This window comes from Nicotiana tabacum, chromosome 1, assembly GCF_000715075.1.
Source record: "Nicotiana tabacum cultivar K326 chromosome 1, ASM71507v2, whole genome shotgun sequence".
Taxonomy (NCBI): domain Eukaryota; kingdom Viridiplantae; phylum Streptophyta; class Magnoliopsida; order Solanales; family Solanaceae; genus Nicotiana; species Nicotiana tabacum.
Genome location: NC_134080.1, coordinates 49620836 through 49646907, shown reverse-complemented (window position 1 = coordinate 49646907; position 26072 = coordinate 49620836).

Sequence of the window (26072 nt, the reverse complement as noted above, 5' to 3'; positions counted from 1 at the left end):
GATTCATTGTGTGAATTGGTTATTTTCCATTAGGCTTTGTTCCCTTGCCATATTTTGACGGTATGAATCTGATTTTGATTAGATTTGGAGCAATGGAGGCCAATTTGAGGGGCAAAGGCATCGCGGGCTAGAGTTTGGACCGGATCGAGGTAAGTAATGATTGTAAATGCTGTCCTCAAAAACACCATATTTCACATCGTTGTGCTACTTTGAGGTGACGTACATGCTACATGATGAGCATGGGGTCATACACCATTAGGGATTGTGACTTAGTTCGTCTCGTATGACTGTTAAATCGCGTATTTGATTGAAAACGGTTTGCTATCATTGTGTTTTAGAAAGGATAATCATGTTTTGGGCAAAATACCATATTTGGGCCTCGTGCCAATTGTTTTGTACCCTTATGGGGCTTTTACTACTTTTCCTCACTGTTTTGACTTAATAATTGTACTCAGTCATGCTGTATTTTAGTGATTTCCTAACTCAACCTTGTTTACTCAATTTTGGCGGTATAGATGATATTTTGAGCTGAACACCCTGTTTTTACTAATAGTCCGAGTGACTTCTGAGGTTGATGGATGAGAAACACCAAGGGTCTGATTGTAAGGCTAATAACTGAGAGAGGCCAAAGGCCTGGTTGTGAGGATTGTATATTGATGGATCGGGTTGCACGCCGCAGCAACATACATACATACATACATATACATATACATATATATATATATATATATATATATATATATATATATATATATATATGTATGTATGTATATATGTATGTATGTATGTAGCTTGTAGATAACGCAACAATATTGAATCGGGCTGCACGCCACAACGATATAGCACTTGGGCTGTAGGAGCCCCTCCAGAGTTTGCCTACCCCCAGTGAGCGCAGTCGACTATATTTATGGATCGGGCTGCACGCGCGCAACGGTTATGATAAGGTACCTGTTGAGCGTGAGTGCTAAGTGTGAGCGCTGATTGCTGAGAGTTGAGTCATAAGTGACTGAGTGGCTTGCCCGATGGGCTATATATATACACACATTACGAGTGATGCTTTGCCTGAGGGGCCTGTTTATGAAATTATTGTTTTCACTCCTCCTTAAAGTATGCCTCTATTGAATATGTTTATTAAATTACTACTTTCACTCATCTTTATACTGAGCCGCTATTGAAAATGATAAACAAATATTCATCTTTATACTGAGCCGCTATTGAAAATGATAAACAAATATTTTAAACAACTTTCATTTAAACTGAACTTTTTACGGGGTGTTCGGAATTTAGTCACTGATTTGGCTTTGTTATTTCCACTGGGATTTTCAAGTTATGAGATGGTTATAAATTTCTGTTTGCCCGAAGAGCTGTATACGAACTATGTTTTGATCGAGGGGCCGATCATGATTTTCATCACTTTCACTATAAATTTCATTAAACCTCTATTGAAAATGTTAGAAAGACATTTTATAAAGGATTTTACTTAAATTGGAATTTAACGGAATGATTTGAATGGTATCCTATTTTGAGAACATACCTTAACCACTGTGGTGTTATGACGTGGTTTACGTGATTTCTTACTACTCAGACTTTATTTTCTTTTATTACTTACTGAGTTGGTGTACTCACATTAATCCATGCACCTTGTGTGCAGATTCATGTACTTCTGAGCTCGGTGGCAGGTTCATCGGAGATAGCAAGGTAGTTGCCTGGCGATCGTAGCCCTGCTTTTCTCCCTCCTTATTCTTCCTTAATGTATTCTTGTAATTTCCCCGACCATATTGGTCTTGAGGTTGTTAGACAGTTGTAGTAGATGCTCATGACTAGTGACACCCCAATGTCGGGCTTGTGTATTTATTCCACACTGTTCATTTAGACTTACAGTATGAGATATTTGATTAATTAAAGGCTTAAAAATGACTGTTATTGATTAAATGGTTAATTGGGGAGTTGTGTCGGATGGCCTAGTTTCACGATAGATGCCATCACGACTGGGTCGATTTTAGGGTCGTGACAAGTTGGTATTAGAGGCTAGGTTACATTGGTCTCACGAGTCATAAGCAGGTTTAGTAGAGTCTTGCGGATTGGTACAGAGACGTCTGTACTTATCCTCAGGAGGCTACAGAACCTTTAGGAAAAACTTCACATTCTTAAATTCTTATCGTGCGTCATTGATTCAGCTTGAAATGTAACTCTTGAAATCCCTTCCACGCATTCGTATACGCGCATGAGCGCTCAGTATCAGATATGCATCGATGGCTTATGATTCCCTGATCGAGGGTCAAGGTGTGATCTTTGTGTGTTGATGTTGCGCCAGTCTATAGGACTTGAGGCTTAGTTTTGCCTATAGCTTGAGCCCTGAGCTGTTGATTTTGTGAGTGCGTGTTTTTGGTTTTATATGATCGATAAGTGTCCTTATTAGGGGATGTGATGGCTGGATAGCCATGTGATGGGTATGATGCGACTGTGTGACGTGTTCATATGATTTGAATGAGGCGATAAAGGTTTGCTTGGGGGTAGTATGGACTATCCGGTGCTTGATTTCCATCGTGATTTGATGTATAGCCCGAGTTATGGCGTGTTGAAGGACCTTTTCATGTTCCTAGTTGGGAAGTGAAGTAGATTTCACGTTGTGATATAAGTTCAGACTCAGGAAGATTAAGTGACTGCGTAATGGTTATGATGGTAGAAGGGTATAAAGAGATATTAGTTTGATGCAAAGAAGGTAGGTTATCTCCTGTGGAGTTTTCTGAAGTGTGTGTGATCCTTATGTTGTTGTTGGAAGATCTCCTTTACCATTGAAATACATATGTTGCAATTTAAATTTGGGGTCGCTTAAGAGAATGGGCTTGACTATTACGAGGATGAACGCGAGATTTGCAGAAGATTTGAAGCACTAGATGGTCTATGTTGCACGAGCTTATGAAGGATTGAGTTTAATCTTACTATGGTATTATGGTAGTAATAAAGTATATGCATTATGAGTTATTGTGTGTTTTGATCTAGGGCTTTGAGCCAAGTAGGGGAGTCTGCTATTGATTAGTTGATTGCATGGTTATGTGCTATGTTTGTTCCAGTTTGAGGTATACTGGTGAATCAGTTATGGCTTACGGAAGTTGAGACCGAGGATGGCTCGAGTAAAGGAAATTTTAATAAAGATCATGTTATGCTTTATGGGTGTATGTGAATCACGGAATGACTTGAGTTGTTATAGGTAAAGGATGTACGGTGCATAGAACAGGAAGTTTCTTGGTTGCATTAAGGTGAGGTTACATTCTGCGGTGTTGGAGTGCTATTGGAGCACAGGTCATTCGGTCCATTTGATCGGTCTAATTGCGGTTTGAGTAGAGTGGATGACCCTTGAGAATTGTTCTAATGAGTTGAACATTTTACATGAAATAATTGGAGATTTTCAATTTGTATAATTGGCTAGAAACTGAGGTTTGCATTGGAGGGTGTCAAGACTCGTAGTATTTCTATATCATTATGGGATTCTATATATCAGTATTAGGAAGGTGAAGGTAATGGCTTTGGGTTCGTAGAGAGTTACATTAGGGGAGGTATTTTGAATGTGGTGCGTTTGGGAATATTTAAGATAGTGTCTAGCGGCTTGTGAGCCTTGGACGATGTGGTTTTATGCTCGGGTCTCGTGTGGTGAGTCTGGGTTGAGGAATTGTGGTGTTATAGCAAGAAGAAGTATCAAGCTGAAGGTAAATCAGAAGGAACTTGGATAGATAGGATAGCTTGGTAGTAGGCCGGATTGACATGGTAAGGATATGATTAGTTCTTTGGATGCTTACGAGGTAATGAGTTTCTTTAGGTGTTTCATGGCAATGCTCTTAGGTTTTGATGGCCTGTGTAGCTGGGTTGAGTTAGAGAATTTCAGTTCTGGTGGTTTGGTCTTGTGCAAATAGAATTCGGAGAGTTCTTGATGGTTTCTACCATGGTTAGAGATGTATATTTTCTACGAGCGTGAGGAGCATGAGATGTAGAGTGATTTTCTTCTGGATAGGATCAACGAAAAGTTCTTGGCTAGTGAGAATGTAGTTGCTTGTGGCTCAGAAGGGGTTATGAAGTTCTCAAATTTATCATAGGATGGCATGGTATATGTGGTATGTTGTGTAGGGTTGAAATTTGCATGTGTAAGGTCACAATTCAGTTCTGAAAGGAAGGGTCATAAATTCTTAGACAACAAGGACAATTTCAGATGATTAGGCAAATTATATTGCTATTGGTATGGCTTGATGAGGGCATACATTTCAGATAGGATAATGTGATTGACTTAATAATACATCATTGGTATCACGGCTCTCTCTTGTTAGATCAACTGCTGATATTCGAGTTTGCTTAGTGGTGTAGAAGAATTTTTGGAGTATCTCTCGTGGAATGACTTGGTATTAGAGGTGTAGTATGTATTTAGACGGCGGAATTGGGATCAGATATGGTGATTTGTGTTCTTTATGTATTTGGAGACTTGGAGTTCTCATAAGCAAGTTATTTCGTGGTTGTGGACTGTGAAGATGTGGGCAAGTTAGTTAGATGATAATATGTGATTTGATTCAGTCATTGCGAACTTTTGGAGAGTTATTCATCTATTATGGGTGACCAAATATGATTTGGGGTTCATTGGTAGGCCAACATGGATGTGGGCTCTGCATCGAGAATGTCGACTCCGAACTGCTATTGTTGAGAGATGTTCCATTCGATTATTGTTGAGCTTATTCGCGTTCAAGGGTGACCTATGAGTTACTCTTATGTGTTACGAGGAATTGTGATTTATTGGTTATATGCACATATGGTGCGATGCCATTTGGGCTTTATAGCAGAGTTTGAGTGAGATGAGTATTTGGGTGTTGCATGATTGATCGTGCATTGGATGTGTTCTCTCGGACTGGTATGACATTGTGTCGTTTGCTTTCCGTAGTTATGGTGATTCCCTATTAGTACTATACACCAAATTGCACGTGGATGTTGATTTTGAGCATAGTAACTTGAGGTGATTCATGTGGATCAGTGTTTGAATAGGATCACGCATTGTAGCGAGGTTATATGGATGTATGATCCTTCAAGTTAGATTTGTGTGTTCTGGTTCTACGATGTGTGATGGGTTCTTAGCATTGTGTTGTGGTGGTACTGGTGAGCCTATGGTACAACTCTCTCATTTGATTTACTTTGCATGGCTTGATTACGTTGGGAATGTTGCTTATTAGTGCACGGGTTGCACGAGTTATGGCTTTAGATTGTATTGATATATCAGGTCACCAGAGTAGTTGTGTTGGATTAGATGAGATTGTTGGAATCCAGAATGAATGCAAACAGATTCGGCTTCGATGTATTGGAAGGATAATATCGATGTTCGGCTCAGAAATTTGTTGTGGCCCTTGCCAAAGAAGAGGGAGCTTCATGAATGGTTGATCTAAGGAATGGTTATGACTTTCTGCATGTTTTATTCATCATTGGCAGTATACAGAAATGTTGGAATGAGGCTTTATTTGATAAGAGGTTTATTATCGATATTCAGTTGTTTTGAGCAACTGTGGTGATTAGAAGTTATCGCTACGAGTGTTTGAGTTATGTGATATATCATGTAATTGCATTTGAGGTTGTAGGTATAGTTTGCTATAGCTTGTTCGGACTTATTCAGATTATAGATGTGAGATTCTGATATTATATATTATTTCAGGAGTGGAAATTTGGTTCTAATGTTTATAGACTTGGTTGAATTGTGAAATTTCAGTTGCATTGTGTTATTGGACCTATATGAGAAAGGGTGACGTGGGATCACCCCTGGGTATTTGCATAGTAAGGTTATTCAGCGATGTGATGGTTTTCGGAACAACTCTGGGCACACTCGAGATTGGACGTATGTTTAAGTGGGGGAGGATGTTACGACCCGACCAGTCGTTTTGAGCAATTACACTTCGCTCGACAGTTCTCGAGCATGACTAGCCCCGTGTGATGTATTATGACTTATGTAAATCGTCGGTTTTGGGTTGCAGCGTAATCGGTATGAATTTGGAAGAAATAGTTCTCAGTTGAAGCTTAAAAATTTGAAATGTTGACCAAGTTTTGACTTGTTAGTATATGATCTCGTATTGGAATTTTTATGATTTGGTAGCTCCGTTAGGTAATTTGGGACTTAGGAGCGTGAACGGAATGTATTTTGGAGGTTCGTGGAAGGTTTAGGCTTGAATTGGCGAAATTGAAAATTTGGCATTTTCCGGTTGGTAGTGGAAATTTTGATATCATGGTTGGAATGGAATTCTGGAATTTGGAGTAGGTCCACTGTATCATTTGTGATGTGTGTGCAAAATTTTAGGTCATTCGGACGAGGTTTGATAGACTTTTTGATCGAATTCAGAATTTGGAAATTTCTGGAATTCATAGGCTTGAATCCGATGATGATTTGATGTTTTGATGTTGTTTTGAGTTTTCTGAAGGTTGGAACAAGTTTGAATTATATTATGGGATATGTTGGCATGTTTGGTTGAGATCCCGAGGGCCTCGGGTGAGTCTTGGGTGGTTAAATAGATCAATTTCATGTTTTGAAAGTTGCAGATTTTTTGGTTTCAGTTGCAGGCATTTTGGTTCTTCGCGATTGCGTCAAGTGCTCGCGATCGCGTAGGCTCAATTGGGGAGGGTGAGAATTGTTTCAATGCGATCGCAGAGGTCAGGACGCGATCGTGATAAGATGTGAAGTTGTTGTTCGCGAACGCGTGGCCAGGGTCGCATTCGCGTAGAAGAAAGTGAGCTGGTGAGAAGTGGAATGTATTGTTCTATGCGATCGTGTGGGGATGGTCGCGATCGCGTGAGTTGGCTAGGAAGTGCTTTGCGATCACGTGTGTTGTTTCGCGATTTCATAAGGTTGATATAAGGGGCAGTCCTTTTTGTGTGCTTCGCAATCGCGAGGCAATTTCCGCGATCGCGATGAAGGAAATAACTAGGCAGAATGTTTAAGTTCAAATTGATGGTTTAAGTCGAATATCACAAAAACCATTAGAGAGCTCGAAAGAAGGTGAAATTTGAGGAGAATTTCAGTGGAGCAACTGGGGTAAGTATTCTTTACTCATATTTGATTTAATTCCATGATTTAATCTTGAATTTCATCATTTAATTTTAGAAATTAGAGTGGAAATTGGGAAAAAAGGGAAGAAAAGTTTGAGAATTTCTTTTGGGGATTTGAGGGGCTATTTGAGGTCCGATTTTGATGTTCTTGTTATGTATGAACTCGTGAGAGTGTAAGGATTCTATTGATGTGATTTTTACCAGATTTCGAGACGTGGGCTCGGGGTCGAGTTTGGCCAATTTCGGGATTCTTGGTTTGAATTAGTTATTTTCGAGTAGGATTTGTTCCCTTGGCATATTTTGACGGTATGAATCTAATTTTGATTAGATTTGGAGAGATTGGAGGCCGATTCGAGGGGAAAAGGCATCACGGGCTACAGTTTGGCCCGGATTAAGGTAAGTAATGATTGTAAATGTTGTCTTGAGGATATGAAACTCCGGATTTCATATCGTTGTGCTACTTTGAGGTGACACACACGCTAGATGACGAGCGTAGGGTCGTGCACCGTTGGGGATTGTGACTTAGTCCGTCCCATATGACTGTTAAACCGCATATTTGATTGAAAATTATTTGCTATCATTGTGTTTTGGAAAGTATCATCATGTTTTGGGCAGAATGTTATATTTGGGCCTCATGCCAATTGTTTTGGACCCTTATGGGGCTTCTACTAATTTTCCTCACTGTTTTGACTTAATAATTGTACTCAGTCATGCTGTATTTTAGTGATTTCCTAACTCAGCCTTATTTACTCAATTTTGAAACTATAAATGATATTTTGAGCTGAACGCCCTATTTTTACTGATAGTTTGAGTGGCTTGTGAGGTTGATGGCCGAGAAAGACCGAGGGTCTGATTATGACGCTAATGACTGAGAGAGGCCGAAGGCCTGGTGTATATATATATATATATATATATATATATATAAATGAATGAATATCGAAATTATCTGTAAAAGAAATAAATGCAAACCAAACGGATCAATTAGCTTTGGCTTTCGAGTTAGATTACTCTCCAAAGTGAAAATTCTACTAATGTACGAATAGAGTTGCAAGGTATTGAAAGCTCAAATAAGGCACTGTAATGCTCTTCCTTCCAAAAAATCCGCTACAGTTATGATAAGGTACCTGTTGAGCATGAGTACTGAGTGTGAGCACTGATTGCTGAGAGTTGAGTCATGAGTTACTGAGTGGCTTGCCCGAGAGGCTATATATATACACACATTACGAGTGATGCTTTGCCTGAGGGGCCTATTTATGAAATTACTGTTTTCACTCCTCCTTACAGTGAGCCTTTATTGAATATATTGATTAAATTACTGCTTTCACTCATCTTTATACTGAGACTCTATTGAAAATTATAAACAAATATTTTAAACAACTTTCATTTAAACCGGACTTTTTACGGGTGTTGGAATTTAGTCACTGATTTGGCATTATTTCCACTGAAATTTTCAAGTTATGACATGGTTATAAAATTTTGTTTGTCCGAGGGGCTGTATACGAACTATGTTTTGGCCGAGCCGCCGATCATGATTTTCATCACTTTCACTATAAATTTCATTAAACTTCTATTGAAAAGGTTAGAAAGACATTTTCTAAAGGATTTTACTGAAATTGAAATTTAATGAAATGATTTGAATGGTATCCTGTTTTGGGAACATTCCATAACCACTGTGGTGCTATGACATGGTTTACGTGATTTCTTACTGCTCAGACTTTATTTACATTTATTACTTACTGAGTTGACGTACTCACATTACTCCATGCACGTTGTGTGCAGATTCAGGTACTTTTGAGCTCGGTGGCAGGTTCATCGGAGTTAGCAAGGTAGCTCTCTGGCGATCGCAGCCCTGCTTTTCTCCCTCCTTATTCTTTCTTAATGTATTCTTGTAATTTCCCCGACCATATTGGTCTTGCTGTTGTTAGACAATTGTAGTAGACGCTCATGACTAGTGACACCCGATGCCGGACTTGTGTATTTATTCCGCACTATTCATTTCGACTTATAGTATAAGATATTTGATTAATTAAAGGCTTAAAATGACTGTTATTGATTAAAAGTTTAATTCGGGAGTTGTGTCCGCTGACCTAGTTTCACGATAGGCGCCATCACGACCGGGTCAGTTTTAGGGTCGTGACAAAGTCTAAGTTGGAGATTGTTGGGATATATACTATTAACCATGGGTTTGGTTTAGATATAGTATTTATTATAGAATAATTGTTTATTCAAATTTAATAAAGTTTTAAATAGATCATATATTAGTCTGTGTCCTTTGCTTATATACTTGATGATTTAGTATATAGAGTTTAGCTTATACACAGAAGATTAAATCATCGGTTCTTATAAGTATAAAGTTTGAGTTCACAATCTAATGATGGAATTGGACAACCATCATGGATGATTGTAGCTCAAGATTAAATATAATTTATCTTAATTCTGGGAATGATTTAATTCCAACTTCTTGTGCTAGTACATTTTGTATGTATTGAATGGACCAAGTAGAGATAAGTTTTTTATACTGACTTATAAAATAAATTCTCTAGCCATTAAATGTACATACTCTCTTAATCTTGATATAAGTATTATTATTTGTGTACATTATTATTGTTTTGGATTATTAAAAGGCGAGATTCTTTCGCGGGTCAATATGCCTGGTACATTGGATAATAATAATGTACATTGGCAAAGTAATAATAATGTAAATTGGATAATAAAAATTGATTTTTACTTTTTATTTTTAACTTTAACCCCTCAATCTCAATATTACTCGTTCTGACAAAACCGATCAATTTCTTTTAAAAAATATTTGACTTTTTATAAAAACAAGAAGTCATTTCTTACTCATTTTCTATAACTACCATTACTATTTCACTTCTTCGAGTGTTAATGTACTCCAATAATTCTATGTAGAAGAGACGTTTAAGCAGTGATAAATGAATATCGTTTAGCCAAATAGATATTTAATAAGGTTATTAGTATCTTTCTTAAAACGTGCAATAAAATCTTCAAACTATACAACATCTATAGACCGGAGATGATAATGTATTCGGAAAAAAAATATCTTATTGACTAGTTGATTACAGAGTTAAACGAAATTTTATGCTCACCAAAATAACTTTCAGAACGCACATTCAAACTGTTATAGTCCAATTAACTTCATCATATAACCCTAACTCACATGTGATGTGATGACTCTGATAGGTCATCTTATTTTTTAGAATCTAATTATGTGCTTTGAAGCCTTAAATACCCCATCTCAGTCCTCCTCGATTTGCGTGCGTAATTCAAGTATTTTTTCGTACTGCTTTTATGTTAAAAATTGAGAAAATATGAAATTTTTGCCTTAAAATCCATTTGAGTTGACTTCGGTCAACGTTTTGAGCAAATAGACCCAGATTCATTTTTTTGACAGTCTCGGTAAATCTGTATTGTGATTTGGGACTTGGGCGCATGCCCGAAATCGAATTCGGAAGTCCCTAGCCCGAGTTATCTCACTTTGTTGAAATTTGAAGGTTTAAAGGCTTAATGACTTTAAAAGTTTGACCAATATTTGACTTTATTAATATCGGGTCAATATTTTGGTTCCATAACCCAATATAGATCCATTACTATATTTATGACTTGTCTATTAAATTTGGTGAGAAACGGAGTTGATTTGACGTGATTCGGACATCCGGTTGTGAAAATAGATGTTTATGAGTTTTCTTGAAAATTTCATTTGATTTGATGCTCAATTCGTAGTTCTAGGTGTTATTTTGTTAATTTGATCGTGCGAGCAAGTTTGTATGATATTTTTAGTATTGTGTGCATGTTGGTTTAGAGCCTAGAGAGCTCGGGTGAGTTTCGGATAGGCTACGGAGTAGTTTAGACTTAGAAAGCTTAGCTGGTGTTCTGCGATTTTGTGATGACCCAAAAGGTCATCTCGTGTTTTAGAACCCATTCCGAGGTTCCGAGACCTTCAAAACCTCATTTTCTTTCTCCTCAATTTGCTTGCGCAGTCCGGGTGCACTTCCGAAAAGCCCTTATGTGAAAATTTGAGAAAAATGCTAATTTTGCCTTTTAAAATTAAATTTAAGTTGACTTCGGTCAATATTTTGGGTAAACGAGGTGTATGCCCGGAATTCAATTCCGAGGTCCCTAGCCCGAGAAATGAATTTTTGAATAAAATTAATTAACTGAAAAATATAACAGTTTTTGGAAATTTAATGATGTTTGAATTTGATGGAATTAGACCCGTATTTTGGATTGGAGAGCGATTTGTTGTTTTAGCGTTCTTTGATGTGATTCGAGGGTTGGAATAAGTTCGTATGATGTTTTAGGACTGGTCGACATGTTTGGTTGAGGTCCCGGGGACCTCAAATGAGTTTCAGGTGCTTAACGGAAGTTGAATTTGGACTTAGGCAAAAATCTAAGTGTTGAACCTGTCTTAACCGCACCTGCGTGTGTGGGATCGCAGGTGCGGCGCCACAGAAGCAGCTTGGTGACCGCAGAAGCAGAATTGGCCCAGTCTCTAGGAAACCGCAGGTGCGGCTGGGTGACCGCAAATGCGGGATAGAAGATGCGGACCCAGCTAGTTAAGTGATTTTTCGCATCTGCGATGCCTTTTGCACATGTGCGGTAATTTAACTGCAGAAGCGGTTTCGCTGGTCAGAAAAAGGGAAATTTCGAGGGTTTGAAATCAAAACTTTGAAAAATGATTTGGTGCTCAGTTGAGGGTGATTTTGGGAGGATTTTTAAGAGGAAATCAGTGGGTAATGATTCCTAATTCCTTTCTAGTTATATTACTATAATCTAATCTTTGTTTTGTCATTTAATTTCGGAGTTGGGACAAAAATTGAGAAAAAGTTGAGAAAAGTTCTTAGGCCTAATTTTGGGGTTTTGATCGAGGTTTTAGTATCGGATTTGAGGGATTTTGGCATGGTTAAACTCGTGAGTGAATGGGTGTTCATAATTTATGATTTTTTACCCGATTATGAGACGTTGTCCCGGAGAGAATTTTTTAGCGTGTTCCTATTTTCTTGTCTTAGCTTCGTTTCCTTTAGCTAAATTAGTTGTTTGTAGTTGTATTTACGCATTGGTATTAATTTGATTAGATTTGGGCCACCCGGAGTTGGATACTCGTGGCAAGAACATGATATCGAGTTGATTGAGCTGGTTCGAGGTAAGTGGCTTGCCTAACCTTGTGTGGGGGAACTCCCCTTAGGATTTGGTATTGTTGTTATATGAAATGCCTTGTAAGTGAGGTGACGAGTTCATACAAGTGCTAATTGTTAAAAATCATGTTTTCATTAAGTAACTATAACTGTGTTTTCTTCCCTGTTTATACTACTTGCAATTTAAGCCTACTGTTAGCTTAGGGAAACATGTCTAATTGACTTAATTGCTTTACTTGCTCAAACTGCTTTATTTGAATTATGTCCAGCATGCTAGGTTAGAAATACCTGTTTTACCTTGGTATGAAATTTTGATTGAATTTAATATTTTTTGTGTTGATGTTGTGTGTTTACTTTGGGACTACATGGCGATATCCCAGGAGATCCCCCTGCATGTTTAATTTGGGATTACGGATTTGTATTCCAGTAGATCCCCCTGCATATTTATATTGGAACTATGGGACTGCACCCGGTAGATTCCCCAGTACTGGGTATTTACATTTGGCACTACGGATTGGGATTCTGGTAGATCCTCGCGCACTATGAGTTGGATTACAGGACGACACCCGGAAGATCCACTGGATATTTACATTTGGGGACTACAGGATGGTATCCTGGGAGATCCCTGGTTGTTATCTCTATGTGGAGTTATATTCTTTCTATGATTTCTCTCTCTGGTGTAGTTGTTGCTATTCTTATTATCCTGTGTTACTTCTTACTGTTTCATTTCCTTATATATGTATGTATATGACCGGTAGGGCCCTGACCTTCCTCGTCACTACTCGACCGAGGTTAGGATTGACACTTATTGGGTACCGCTGTGGTGTACTCATGCCCTATCCTGCACATGTTTTCGTATGCAGATCCAGGTTCTTCGACTCAGCCCTACTATCCTTGAGGCGAGGTGGTTTTTAAGAGGCTTGGAGGTATATCTGCCGCGTTCGCAGATCGAGGAGCCCCTCTCCATTCTCTCTTATAGTTATAGACTTTCTGTATTTATTTTGATTTAGACATTCTGGAGTTAGAGCACTATGTATTATCCATAACTTGTGATTTCGTGAGATTCCGGGTTTTGGGATATCTTTTCAGTTGAGAGTGTGTATTTGTATATGCCGAACGATATCTTAAACGTTTGTCATTATGTTTATCCGCAGTTTATACTAATTTTTATTATTTGTTTTCTTTTCCGCAATTTGTTAGGCTTACCTAGTCGTAGAGATTAGGTGTCGTCATGACAATTCACGGAGGGCGAACTGGGGTCGTGACAAGTTGGTATCAGAGCTCTAGGTTCATAGGAGTCATGAATCACAAGTCGGTTTATTAGAGTCTCGCGGATCGGTACGGAGACGTCTCTACTTATCTACGAGAGGCTACGTAACTGTTAGAAAAATTCCATTTCATTTGATTTCCTTGTCGTGCGAGATTTTTCATATCACAATTATAAACTTCTGTTTTCTATTCTCTCACAGATGATGAGAACACGTGGTACCAGAGATGATCAGACACTCGTGCCCCCTACTGGAGCCGTCAGAGGTCGGGGCCGAGGTAGAGGCCGAGGACGCGCACGCGGTGCATCCAGAGCACCCGCGCGAGCTGCCACCGAGGAGCCACCTGCAGCTTCGGTCGGAGCCCAGGCACCTGATACGCCTGTTGCTACTACTACTCCAGCTCTTCAGGAGACTCTTGCACAGTTCATGAGCATGTACACCACTCTGGCTTAGGCAGGGTTACTTCCCGTTGCTGTAGCCACATCTCTGGCCGGGGGAGGTGCACAGACTCTCGCCGCCCGCACTCCTGAGCAGCGAGGACAGGGCAGCGACTTCCGAGGATGAGCAGCGGAGGCTTGAGAGGTTCAAGAAGTACAAACCTCCTGTATTCAGTGGTCTAGCATCAGATGATGCTCTGGGATTTCTAGAGAAGTGATATCGTATCCTCCGTACCATGGGTATATTAGGATCGAGCGAAGTTTCCTTCACTACCTTCCCGCTTCGAGGAGCCGCCTATGAGTGGTGGCATACTTATGAGTTAGACAGTCCGGATGAGGCAACTTCCCTGACTTGGACTCAATTTTTAGATATGTTCCTGACAGAGTATGTTCCTCAGAGCCTAAGGGACGCATGACACACAAAGTTCGAGCATTTGTGCCAGGGTATTATGACTGTCTCGGAGTATGCTGTCTGTTTCACTAGCTTGGCTAGACATGCGCCAGCTTTGGTTTCTACTGTTCGCGAGAGGGTTTGCCGGTTTATTAAGGGACTCATTCTCAGCATCAGGTCTAGCATGGTTCATGAGTTGGAGATGGATATTTCTTATCAGTGTTGATACCCAATTTTTTCCTATATGTTTTCATATGTGAAATACCTTTTAAAATAACATATATATGCATATATAAGCATATCCCAAAGTCCTATTATTTTTTTCAATTTTTTAAAGATTTTTAAATTAATTTTATTACCCTATTTTATCAAGAAAAACCAATAAGTGTTCCAAAATTGGCATTTTGGTAAATCATTTATTGGATTCTTTTGTTTATACCAAAATATAGCTAAGGTAATTTTCGCGCATTTTTTACAAATTTATTTAGTATTTTAAAGCTAAATTGCATATAATTGCAATATTAGCCTATTTTAGATTTAATTACGTTTATAATTAAAAAATTGATTCTAGTATTTTTAATTTAATATTTACATATTATTAATTGATTTAGTACTTTTAATTTGTTTCCAGAAATTATTTTACTATTTTTTAAATAAATAAGGGAAAAGTGGCTATTTAAATACTAGCCCCAACTATTTCGATTATATCCTTAAATCAGCCCCCAATTGAACGCAATTCCCAATATCAATTCCCCAATCCAATTTTAATTTAAACCCGCCCCTGACCCAATTAAATCCTACCCGACCCAGACCCCTCTCATCTTGGCCGTTGATCTCTGAGATCAACAACCCCTATTCACTCTTACCTTTTTTAACCCAAAGGACCACCCTAACCTTCTCATTTCTTACCTACCAGCTGCCTCTAAACCCTACACTCTCTCAAACACTCTCGAACCTTCTCAAACCCTAGCCGCCTCATACCATCTCCGCCCTGAAAGCCACCGGAATCTATGGCTTCCAAGGCTATGAGAGTCCTACACTGGCCTCCTATGACTCCCACGTGCCTGATTTCTAAAGATTCAAGGCCTGACCTTGAAGGATTGTACCCAGACCTCTGTCGATTCGAGGTTCCATGGTCATCTCCGAAGTTGCTCTGGCGTACCATTGTTGTTTGAGCCTGATTTTGACTTCTCCGACTCAGCTCTCCGACTCAGGTCGGTTACTTTTCAAAGCCTTTCTTACTTCTAGGGTCCTTTTGAAACCCTAACCCTTCGTGGTTTTCTCCGATTCTTTTAGATCTGTTGTATGTCTATGCTTTCCCTTAGTTTTCAAATGATTTCTCTGGCTTTTATTTCAAAATTACTTTCAGAACCATTTCTTTTCTTATCTAGGGTTTTCTGGAAAAATGTTTAAGTGTTTCTCTGGCTTTCTTTCTTTTTTCTTTTGTGTGCATCTGCCTCTACTATGTTCTTATATTTTTTTCTTCTACCACGTTCTTGTGTGCTTCTTCTACTGTGTTTTCTATATCATGTTCTTGTATGCTTCTTCTACTGTGTTTTCTATACCCTGTTCTTGTATGCTTCTTTTACTGTGTTTTCTATATCCTGTTCTTGTATGCATCTCCTACTGTGTTTTCCTATACTATGTTTTTGTATGCTTTTCTGCTGTGTTCTGGTACTTTCTTCAACCCTGTTCTGAAATGTTTCTCCTACTATATTTTTCTACTGTGTTCTGAAGTGTTTTACTATTTTCCTTCTACTAAGTTCTGTTTAAGTTTCTTCTAAAAACTTCTCAGAATGTTTCTGCTACTGATCTTATCAGTCTTTTCCATTATGTTTCGTGTTAGATTCTTCTACTCTATTTTCTTTGAATTCTTCCGCTATGCTCTGCATGTTACTTTTCTATCATGTTTCTCACCAGTTTCAGTTGCTGAGAGGAACATGTTAGAGGTTTCAGTTCTTTCTGAGACCTCTGAACCTATTTTGAATCTCTGAAATGAGTTCCAAAATATTTGTTCTTCATATGATTCCAACTCTTGCTAAACTCTTCTGCACTGGATCTTCTACTGATTTACAATGACACCACAGTCTTTTTCATGCTTAACATGTTTGTATGCTCCTTATATATGATGAATTTCCCTCTAAAATGGTTTTCAAATTTGCAATTAGTTCAAACTTCCTTCTGAATATGGCTTAATTGATTTCTTTCCATTGTTTGCTGATTTTCTCTGTGACTCGGCCTAAGTTAAAACCTTTCTTCATCTTTTTTGACTCAGTTCATTCATGCAAAATCTCAAACCCTTTTGATTTACTATTTGTTAATTGATTTGCTTACCTTATTTGCACAAACCGGGTATTTCAAAACCTTGTCCTTAAATAACCTTTTATGTACTTGCCCTTAATTGCATGCTTTGCACAAAGTGTTTATTCAATTTCTTTCCTTAAATGGTTTTTACCCGTTTTGAATCTGAATCCCTTAATTAAAGGGAGTCTTGTGTAATTGACTGACAATCAGTTCCTTAACTATTTTCTTACCTTATTTCTGCCTGATTTTACACTATAAAAGGCACGACCCTTTTTCACAAAGAACATACTTTCACTATCCTTCTGAACTCTTACTTACACATAATAGCATTCTCTCTTCTTGTCTGCACTGTGGCTTTTACAAGACTACTGCATTTTCTCTATTCGTGTCTTTGAAACTGGTATGTCCAAATTTAAGCTTCAACACCACAACAATATGTTTTCCATGTTTATTTACTGTTTCTATAGAGTTCAATGTTTAAACTAGCACACTGATTTCTTTCTATCTGTTTCTGCTATGAATCCCTGCTCCCTACCCCCTTATGTGTTTTGAGTTATGGTTTAAAACATGGCAATATGTAAGGTATTGTCCATGGATTGAACTTGGTCCCTTAAGGGATCCTGGCCTCTAAACAGTGTGTTCTAACAGGCTTATGGGTGTGCCAGCACTTCCCATTGCTAGGTATGCCCACCAGCCTGTCTTTGCCTCTTTACCACCTCCCCTATACCCCTATGTGTATTTATTTGTAACTGTTTCCCTTTCTCTTTCCCCCTGACAGCACTCTATTTCTGCACTTGCACCCTCTCTTAGTCCCTAAGTTCTGCCCCCTCTTGTGAGCCTTGCCTTGGGACCTTGAGTTCCCTCTGAACTTGGACACCTGAAGGCTGGCCCTTCCATACTGCACTATGGCTTAATCTGCTGATACATTTGGGTGTAAGCACTGCCCAGAGTTCTTATGAAACTCTTAGGAAACTCTGACACATCCAGATGGGAGAAAGGCTTTGAAATAAGATCTCTTGGAGTTGGGTTACTTTATACTTCAGACAGGAAGTCTGAATCAGGCTCTCCGTGGTTGTACTTTTTCTGATTGTAATTTTTTTTCTTTACTTTACTCTTTCTAGGCTGATAATAACTTTGTAATTAGACTCTCGGGGATGGCTAGTGAAAAGGGAGGGGTAACTATGTATGCAAAAAGGGGTAGATAACCTACCTATAGGAGTTTATGAATTCCTGCATTCTCATATAAACACCATGTCTATAGAAATCTTGCATTCTCATATAGATACCATGTCTCTAAGAATTTTATGCATTCTCATGTATATATACCATGTCTATAGGAATCTTGCATTCCCATATAGATACCATGCCTATAGGTTATTCTGAATTTCTGCATATCATATAGATATCCTGCCTATAGGAATTTCTAAATTTTCTGCGTATCATATAGATATCCTGCCTATATGTTCTTTCTGAATCTTGCATGTGCATTCCTCATTAGGCAAACATGTTTTATAGGTCTTAAATAATCAACCGCAATTAGATATCATTTTCATAGGCTTTAAATGAAATTCAGCATCTAGATGCCATGCCTATAGTATTTCTGCATTTTTACCATGTTTACAAAAGTGTCCAAAATTGACAACACATAGAAAACATGACTATAGGAGCTTTAATCGAATCTGAACCGCTTCACTCTCTTATAAGTCTAAAACCAGTAACAGTGACGTATGCTCTTTTGCTAAAACTCGCCTTTCTTTAATAACAGACGATTTTTTCTTAAATCAGTATGTATTCATGTTTACTTCATTGTTTATGGAATCGGTAGATATCGTGCCTATAAGGTCTTCGTCTAAGATTCCGGCAAGCCATAGGGTGAAAGCTTATAACCTGAATCAGACTTTTTATCAGCTACAACCAGCAGGCAAGACTAATTTGGGCTTCTTATCTGAACTATGTAATAAATCAATCTGCCTCTATCCTTTTAAGTTTTAATCAAACCATAAACAGTACATGCAAGTCATGCTACATTATGTGCTTTCTTTGGTTTAAAGGAGGTCTGTTTTGAGCCCTTTTATTTGTTTATATGCTTACCCAAATTTGCTATATGTATTTTGTTTGTCGCCTTAGTATTTTATCTTTTGAAACTACAAATAATCCCAATACCTCCTCCCTCTAAGATTAGTAGTCCCAAGTGCCTCCGGGGCTGGTAGGATTGGGGCGGGTAATAGCATGCAATAAGTAAATGAGACCATTCCGCGCTCTAATACCTTAATGGGGTGAGAAAGGGTAGATATGGATATGATGACCACGCGATAACATCACGGGTAGCCCCTCACTGAGGAGTGATTACCGAATGTTGTGTGAGGTGATCCATATTATTAATAAACCTAGGACCCCCCTTCCCTTTATTTTCTTTGTTTCTCTTAAATCTTTTAAAACCATTTCTTTTAAGAAAATCAACTCTTTTTAGTTCATTTTTCTTACTTTTGTTTATTTGTAATCATTACGTGAAAATCCCCTCTTATTTGAAGCCTTTATTTGCCTATGCGTTATTTGCACCTAAGTCACAACAATAGTTTGGCCGAGAACCACACTAGTAGATCCTGAGGGGTGCCTAACACCTTCCCTTTGGGATAATTTCAAGCCCTTACCCAATCTCTAGTTACTCAATACAAACCCTTTTAGTGTCTTAATGCACTTTAATCATTAGGTGACGACTCTTCAATTCAAAACCCAATTCCCGAAAGGGAACGAGTTGTCTCCCAAATTTCATAAACCTAATTTTGCGAGAAAAAGGGGGTGCGACAATCAGCAGGTGGTGAGCATTGCTAGGAGAGTGGAGGGTATGCATGCTCGGGATAGAGGGAAAGGGAGGCCAAGAGGTCTTGAGAGTCGGGCCATTATTCTGGTTCCCGTGCTCCAACTGCAGTTCGTCATGGTTGGGGTTATATGAGTCGCCTCGTTCATTCAGCTCTTCCAGTAGCCAGTGGTATTCTAGCTCCTCCTAGACCTCAGGAGCCTTATTATGCACCTCCAGTATCTAGTGCGCCTCCTGCACGGGGTGCTTTCAGTGGTCAGTCCAGCAGACCTGGCCCGAGCCAATCACGGCCACCACGTCCTTCCAGAACTTGTTTTGAGTGTGGTGACACACGCCATATGGTGAGGGATTGCCCAAGACTTAGGAGGGGTGCACCTCCATAGACTTCTCAGCCACAGCGTGCTCCGTAGAGTTCTCAAGCTATGATCATAACACCAGTTGCTACCCTACTTACTCCGCTAGCTAGAGGTAGAGGTCGGGGAGGTAGAGGTCTCCCTAGAGGGGGAGGCTAGGCCAGATATTATGCCCTTCCTTCCATACATAGGCTGTCGCCTCCGATTCTGTCATCACAGGTATTGTCCTAGTTTGTCATAGAGATGCATCAATTTTATTCAATCCAGGCTCTACCTATTCTTATGTTTCTTCTTATTTTGTCCCGCATTTGGGTGTATCTCGGGATTCTTTGAATTCCCCTGTTTATGTTTCTACTCCTGTGGGAGATTCTCTTGTTGTGGACCGCATTTAACGGTCGTGTTTGGTTGCTCTTCATGGTTTTGAGACCAGAGCCAATTTATTATTTCTCAGCATGGTAGATTTTGATGTTATCTTGGGCATGGATTGGTTGTCACCCCATTATGCTATTCTTGATTGTCATGCCCAAATTGTGATGCTTACTATGCCAGTTGTACCCCGAGTAGAGTGGAGGAGTACCTTAGATCATACTTCCAATAGAGTTATTTCATTCCTTAAGGCTCAGCGTATGGTTGAGAAGGGGTGTGATACGTATCTAGCTTATGTGAGAGATGTCAATATTGATACTCCTATAGTTGATTCAGTCCAGTAGTGCGGAATTTCTCTGATGTGTTCCCAGCCGATCTTCCGGGAATATCGCCCGATAGAGATATTGATTTTGGCATTAATTTGTTGCTGGGAACCCAACCCATTCCTCCATATCGTATGGCCCCTCCTAAGTTGAAGGATCAGTTACATGAATTGCTTGATAAGGGTTTTATTCGGCCTAGTGTATCACCTTGGGGAACTCCTGACTTTTTGTGAAGAAAAAGGATGGTTCTATGCGTGCATTGATTATCGCTAGTTGAACAAAGTTAAAGTGAAGAACCATTAATCTTTGCATCGTATTGATGATTTATTTGACCAACTACAGGGTCCACGAGTGTTTTATAAGAATGACTTGCGTTCAGGTTACCATCAGTTGAAGATTCGGGAGCTAGATATCTCGAAGACTACTTTTAGGATTCGGTATGGTCATTATGAGTTCCTTGTTATGTCATTTGGGATGACCAATTCCCCAGCATCTTTCATGCATTTGATGCACAGAGTGTTTCAGCCATATCTTGACTCGTTTGTCATTATTTTTATTGATGATATTCTGGTATACTCCTGGAGTCGGGAAGATCATGAGCAACACCTGAGGACAATGCTTAACACTTTGAGAGAAAGAGAAGTTATATGCAAAGTTCTTAAAATGTGTTTTGGTTGGATTCTATAGCATTATGGACCACGTGGTATCAAGTGAGGGTATATAGGTGGATCCGAAGAAAGTGGTGGCATTGCAGAGTTAGCCTAGACCATCCTTAGCTACAAAGATCCGCAGTTTTCTTGGCTTGGAGGGTTATTACCATCGATTTGTTGAGGGGTTTTCATCTATTGCATCACCTATGACTAGGCTGACCCAGAAGGGTGCTCCGTTCCAGTGGATGGAAGAGTGTGAGGCGAGCTTCTAGAAGCTCAAGAAAACTTTGACTACAGCCCCAGTTTTGATATTGCCTACAAGTTCGTGGTTTTATATTGTCTAATGTGATGCCTCGAGGATTGGCCTTGGAGCGGTATTGATGCAGGACGGTAAGGTGATTGCCTACACGTCCAGACAATTGAAGGTACATGAGAAGAATTATCCGGTCCATGATCTCGAGTTAGCTACTATTGTTCACGCCTTGAAGATCTGGCGTCATTATATGTACGGTGTGCCTTGTGAGATTTATACTGATCACCGGAGTTTGCGGCACCTGTTCAAGCAGAAGGACCTTAATTTGCTCCAGAGGAGGTGGTTAGAGCTACTGAAGGACTATGATATCACTATCTCATATCACTCAGGCAAGGCCAATGTGGTGGTCGATGCTTTGAGTCGCCGGGCAGAGAGTTTGGGGAGTTTGGCTTATTTACCAGTAGCGGAGAAGCCCATGGAAATTGATGTTCATGCCTTAGCTAGCCAGTTTGTGAGATTGGATCTTTTGGAGCCTAGTAGGGTTCTAGCTTGCGTGATTTCTCGGTCTTTCTTATTTGATCGTATTAGAGAGCGTCAATATGATGACCCTCACTTGCCTATCCTCAAGGACAAGGTTCTGCATGGTAATTCTAGAGATGTGACTATTGGTGATGACGGGGTATTGAGGATGCAGGGTCGGGTATGTGTACCCAATGTTGATGGGCTTTGGGAGTTAATTATAGAGGAGGCCCACGGTTTGCGGTATTCCATTCATCCGGGTGCCGCAAAGATGTACCACGATTTGAGACAACACTATTGGTGGAGGCGGATGAAGAAAGATATAGTTGGGTTTGTATCTTGGTGCCTCAATTGTCAACAGGTAAACTACGAGCACCAGAGACCGGGTGGGTTGCTTCAGCAGATAGAGATTCCGGAGTGGAAGTAGGATATGATCATCATGGACTTCGTAGTTGGACTCCCACGAACTTTGAGGAAGTTCGATGCCATTTGGATGATTGTGGATCGGCTGACCAAGTCCGCACACTTCATTCCTGTGTGTACTACCTATTCTTCGGAGCAATTGACAAAGATTTATATCTGGAAGATTGTTCGTTTGCATGGTATTCTAGTTTCCATCATTTCAGATAGATGTACTCAGTTCACATCACGGTTCTGGAGGGTCGTACAACATGAGTTGTGTACTTGGGTGGAGTTGTGTATAACATTTCACCCTTGACGGACGGACAGTCCGAGCGCACTATTCAGATTCTTGAGGATATGCTCTGTGCGTGTGTGATGGAGTTTGGAGTTTGTTGGGATCAATTCTTTCCACTGGCGGAGTTTGCCTACAATAATAGCTATCAGTCCAGCATTTAGATGGCACCGTATAAGGCATTGTATGGTAGGCAATGTAGATCCCAGGTCGGTTGGTTTGAGCCGGGTGAGGCTAGATTATTGGGCACAGACTTGGTTCAGGATGCTTTGGAGAAGGTTAAGGTGATTCATGATAGACTTCATACAGCCCAGTCCAGACAGAAGAGTTACGTGGACCGGAAGGTTCGTGATGTTTCCTATATGGTTAGAGAGCGGGTCTTGCTTCGTGTTTCACCTATGGAGGGCATTATGAGATTTGGGAAAAAAGGTAAGTTGAGTCCGAGATTTAGTGGTCCTTTTGAGATATTGAGACGTGTTGGGGAGGTTGCTTATAAGTTTGCCTTACCTCCCAGCTTGGAAGGAGTTCATCCGGTATTTCATGTTTTGATGCTTCGAAGGTATCACTGTAATCCGTCGCACGTGTTGGATTTCAGTTCAGCCTAGTTGGATAAGGATCTATCTTATGTTGAGGAGCCAGTGGCGATATTGGACAGGTAGGTTCGGAAGCTGAGGTCAAAGAACATTGCATCAGTGAAGGTTCAGTAGCGGTGACAGCCGGTCGAGGAGACAACTTGGGAGACTGAGCAGGATATGCGCAGCCGTTACCCTCATCTTTTCACTACTTCAGGTATGTCTCTATGCTCGTTCGAGAATGAACGAATGTTTAAGTGTAGGAGGATGTAACGACCCGACCAGTCTATTTTTGCTATTTTTGATTTGCCGGGATGATAACTGCATTCCCCATGTTTGTTTTTGCTATTGTAAATTGTCGGGAAGGATCATTTTGGATTTCGGAATGTTTGGGGCACTTAGTCCCTAAATGAGAGTTTAAGCTTTAGAATTTGGACCGTAGTCAGATCAGTGTGAATATAGCCTCAGAATGGAATTCTATCATTTCCGTTAGCTCCGTTGGGTGATTTCGGGCTTAAGGGCGTGTTCGGATTGTGTTTTAGATGTCCGTAGCTTATTTAGGCCTGAAATGTAGAAAGTTATTTTTGATGTTTCCGGTTCGATAGTGAGATTTTGATCTAGGGGTCGGAATGGAATTCTGAGAGTTGTAGTAGCTCCGTAGTGTTGAATGTGACGTGTGTACAAAATTTCAGGTCATTCGGACGAGGTTTGATAGACTTTTTGATCGATAGTGGACTTGGAAGTTTTGGGAATCCTTAGGCTTGGATTGGAGAGAGATTTGTGGTTTTAGCATTGTTTGATGTGATTCGAGGGTTGGAATAAGTTCGTGTGATGTTTTATGACTGGTTGGAATGTTCGGTTGAGGTCCCGGTGCCTCGGGTAAGTTTAGGGTGCTTAACGGAAGTTGAATTTGGACTTAGGCAAAAATCTGAGTGTTGAACTTGTCATAACCGCACCTGCATGTGTGGGATCGCAGGTGCGACACCGCAGAAGCGGCTTGGTGACCGCAAATGCAAACCTAGCCAGTTAAGTGAGTTGTCTCACCTGCGATGCCTTTTCCACAACTGCGGAACCGCAAGTGCGGTAATTTAACCGTAGAAGTGGTTTCGCTGGTCAGAAAAAGGGAAATTTTGAGGGTTTGAAATCAAAACTTTGAAAAACGATTTGGAGTTCGGTTGAGGGCGATTTTGGGAGGATTTTTAAGAGGAAATCAATGGGTAACGATTCCTAATCCCTTTCTAGTTATATTCCTATAATCTAATCATAGTTTTGCCATTTAAATTCGTATTTGGGATAAAAATTGGGTAAACGTTGAGAAAGGTTCTTAGGCCAAATTTTGGGGTTTTGATCGAGGTTTTGGTATCGGATTTGAGGGATTTTGGTATGGTTAGACTCGTGAGTGAATGGGTGTTTATAATTTTTGATTTTTACCCGATTCCGAGATGTGGGCCCGGAGAGGATTTTTGGACATGTTCCTATTTTCTTGTCTTAGCTTCGTTTCATTTAGCTAAATTAGTTGTTTGTAGTTGTATTTACGCATTGGTATTAATTTGATTAGATTTGGGCCACCCGGAGTTAGATACTCATGGAAAGAATGTGATATCGAGTTGATTGAGCTCATTCGAGGTAAGTAGCTTGCCTAACCTTTTGTGGGGGAACTCCCCTTAGGATTTGGTATTATTGATAGATGAAATGCCTTGTATGTGCGGTGACGAGTGCGTACATGTGCTAATTGTTGAAAATCCTGTTTTCATTAAGTAATTATAACTGTGTTTTCATCCCTGTTTATACTACTTGCAATTTAAGCCTATTGTTAGCTTATAGAAGCATGTCTAATTGACTTAATTGCTTTACTTGCTCAAACTGCTTTATCTATGCAGCATGCTAGGTTAGAAATACATGTTTTACCTTGGTATGAATTTTTGATTGAATTGAATATTCTTCGTGTTGCTGCTGTGTGTTTACTTTGGGACTACGGGATGATATCCCAGGAGATCCCCCTGCATGTTTACTTTGGGACTACAGATTTGTATTCTGGTAGATCCCCCTGCACATTTATATTGGAACTACGGGACTGCACCCGGTAGATTCCCCCAGTACTGGGTATTTACAGTTGGGACTACGGATCGGGATTCTTATAGATCCCCGCGCATTTTGAGTTAGACTACGGGACAACAGCCGGGAGATCCACTGGATATTTACATTTGGGGACTATAGGACAGTATCCTGGGAGATCTTCGGTTGTTATCTCTGTGTGGAGTTATATTCTTTCTGTGATTTCTCTCTCTGTTGTAGTAGTTGTTATTTTTATTATACTGTTACATTTTATACTGTTTTCCCTCGTTTTATGTATATAACTAGTAGGGCCCTGACCTTCCTCATCACTACTCGATCGAGGTTAGGCTTGGCACTTACTGGGTACCGCTGTGGTGTACTTATGCCCTTTCCTGCACATGTTTTTCGTGTGCAGATCTAGGTTCTTCGACTCAGCCCTACTATCCTTGAGGCGAGGCAGCTTTTAAGAGACTTGGAGGTATATCTGCCACATCCGCAGACCGAGGAGTCCCTCTCCATTCTCTCTTATAGTTATAAACCTTCTGTATTTATTTTGATTTAGACATTCTGGAGTTAGAGCACTATGTAGTATCCATAGCTTGTGATTTCATGAGATTCTGGGTTTTGGGAGATCTTTTTAGTTGAGAGTGTGTATTTGTATATGCCGAGCAGCATCTTAAATGTTTTTCATTATGTTTATCCGCAGTTTCTACTAGGTTTTATTATTTGTTTTCTTTTCCGCAATTTGTTAGGCTTACCTAGTCGTAGAGACTAGGTGCCGTCACGACGGTTCACGGAGGGAGAATTGGGGTGGTGACATTTAATATGGTATTTAATTTATATCTGTAAAATTT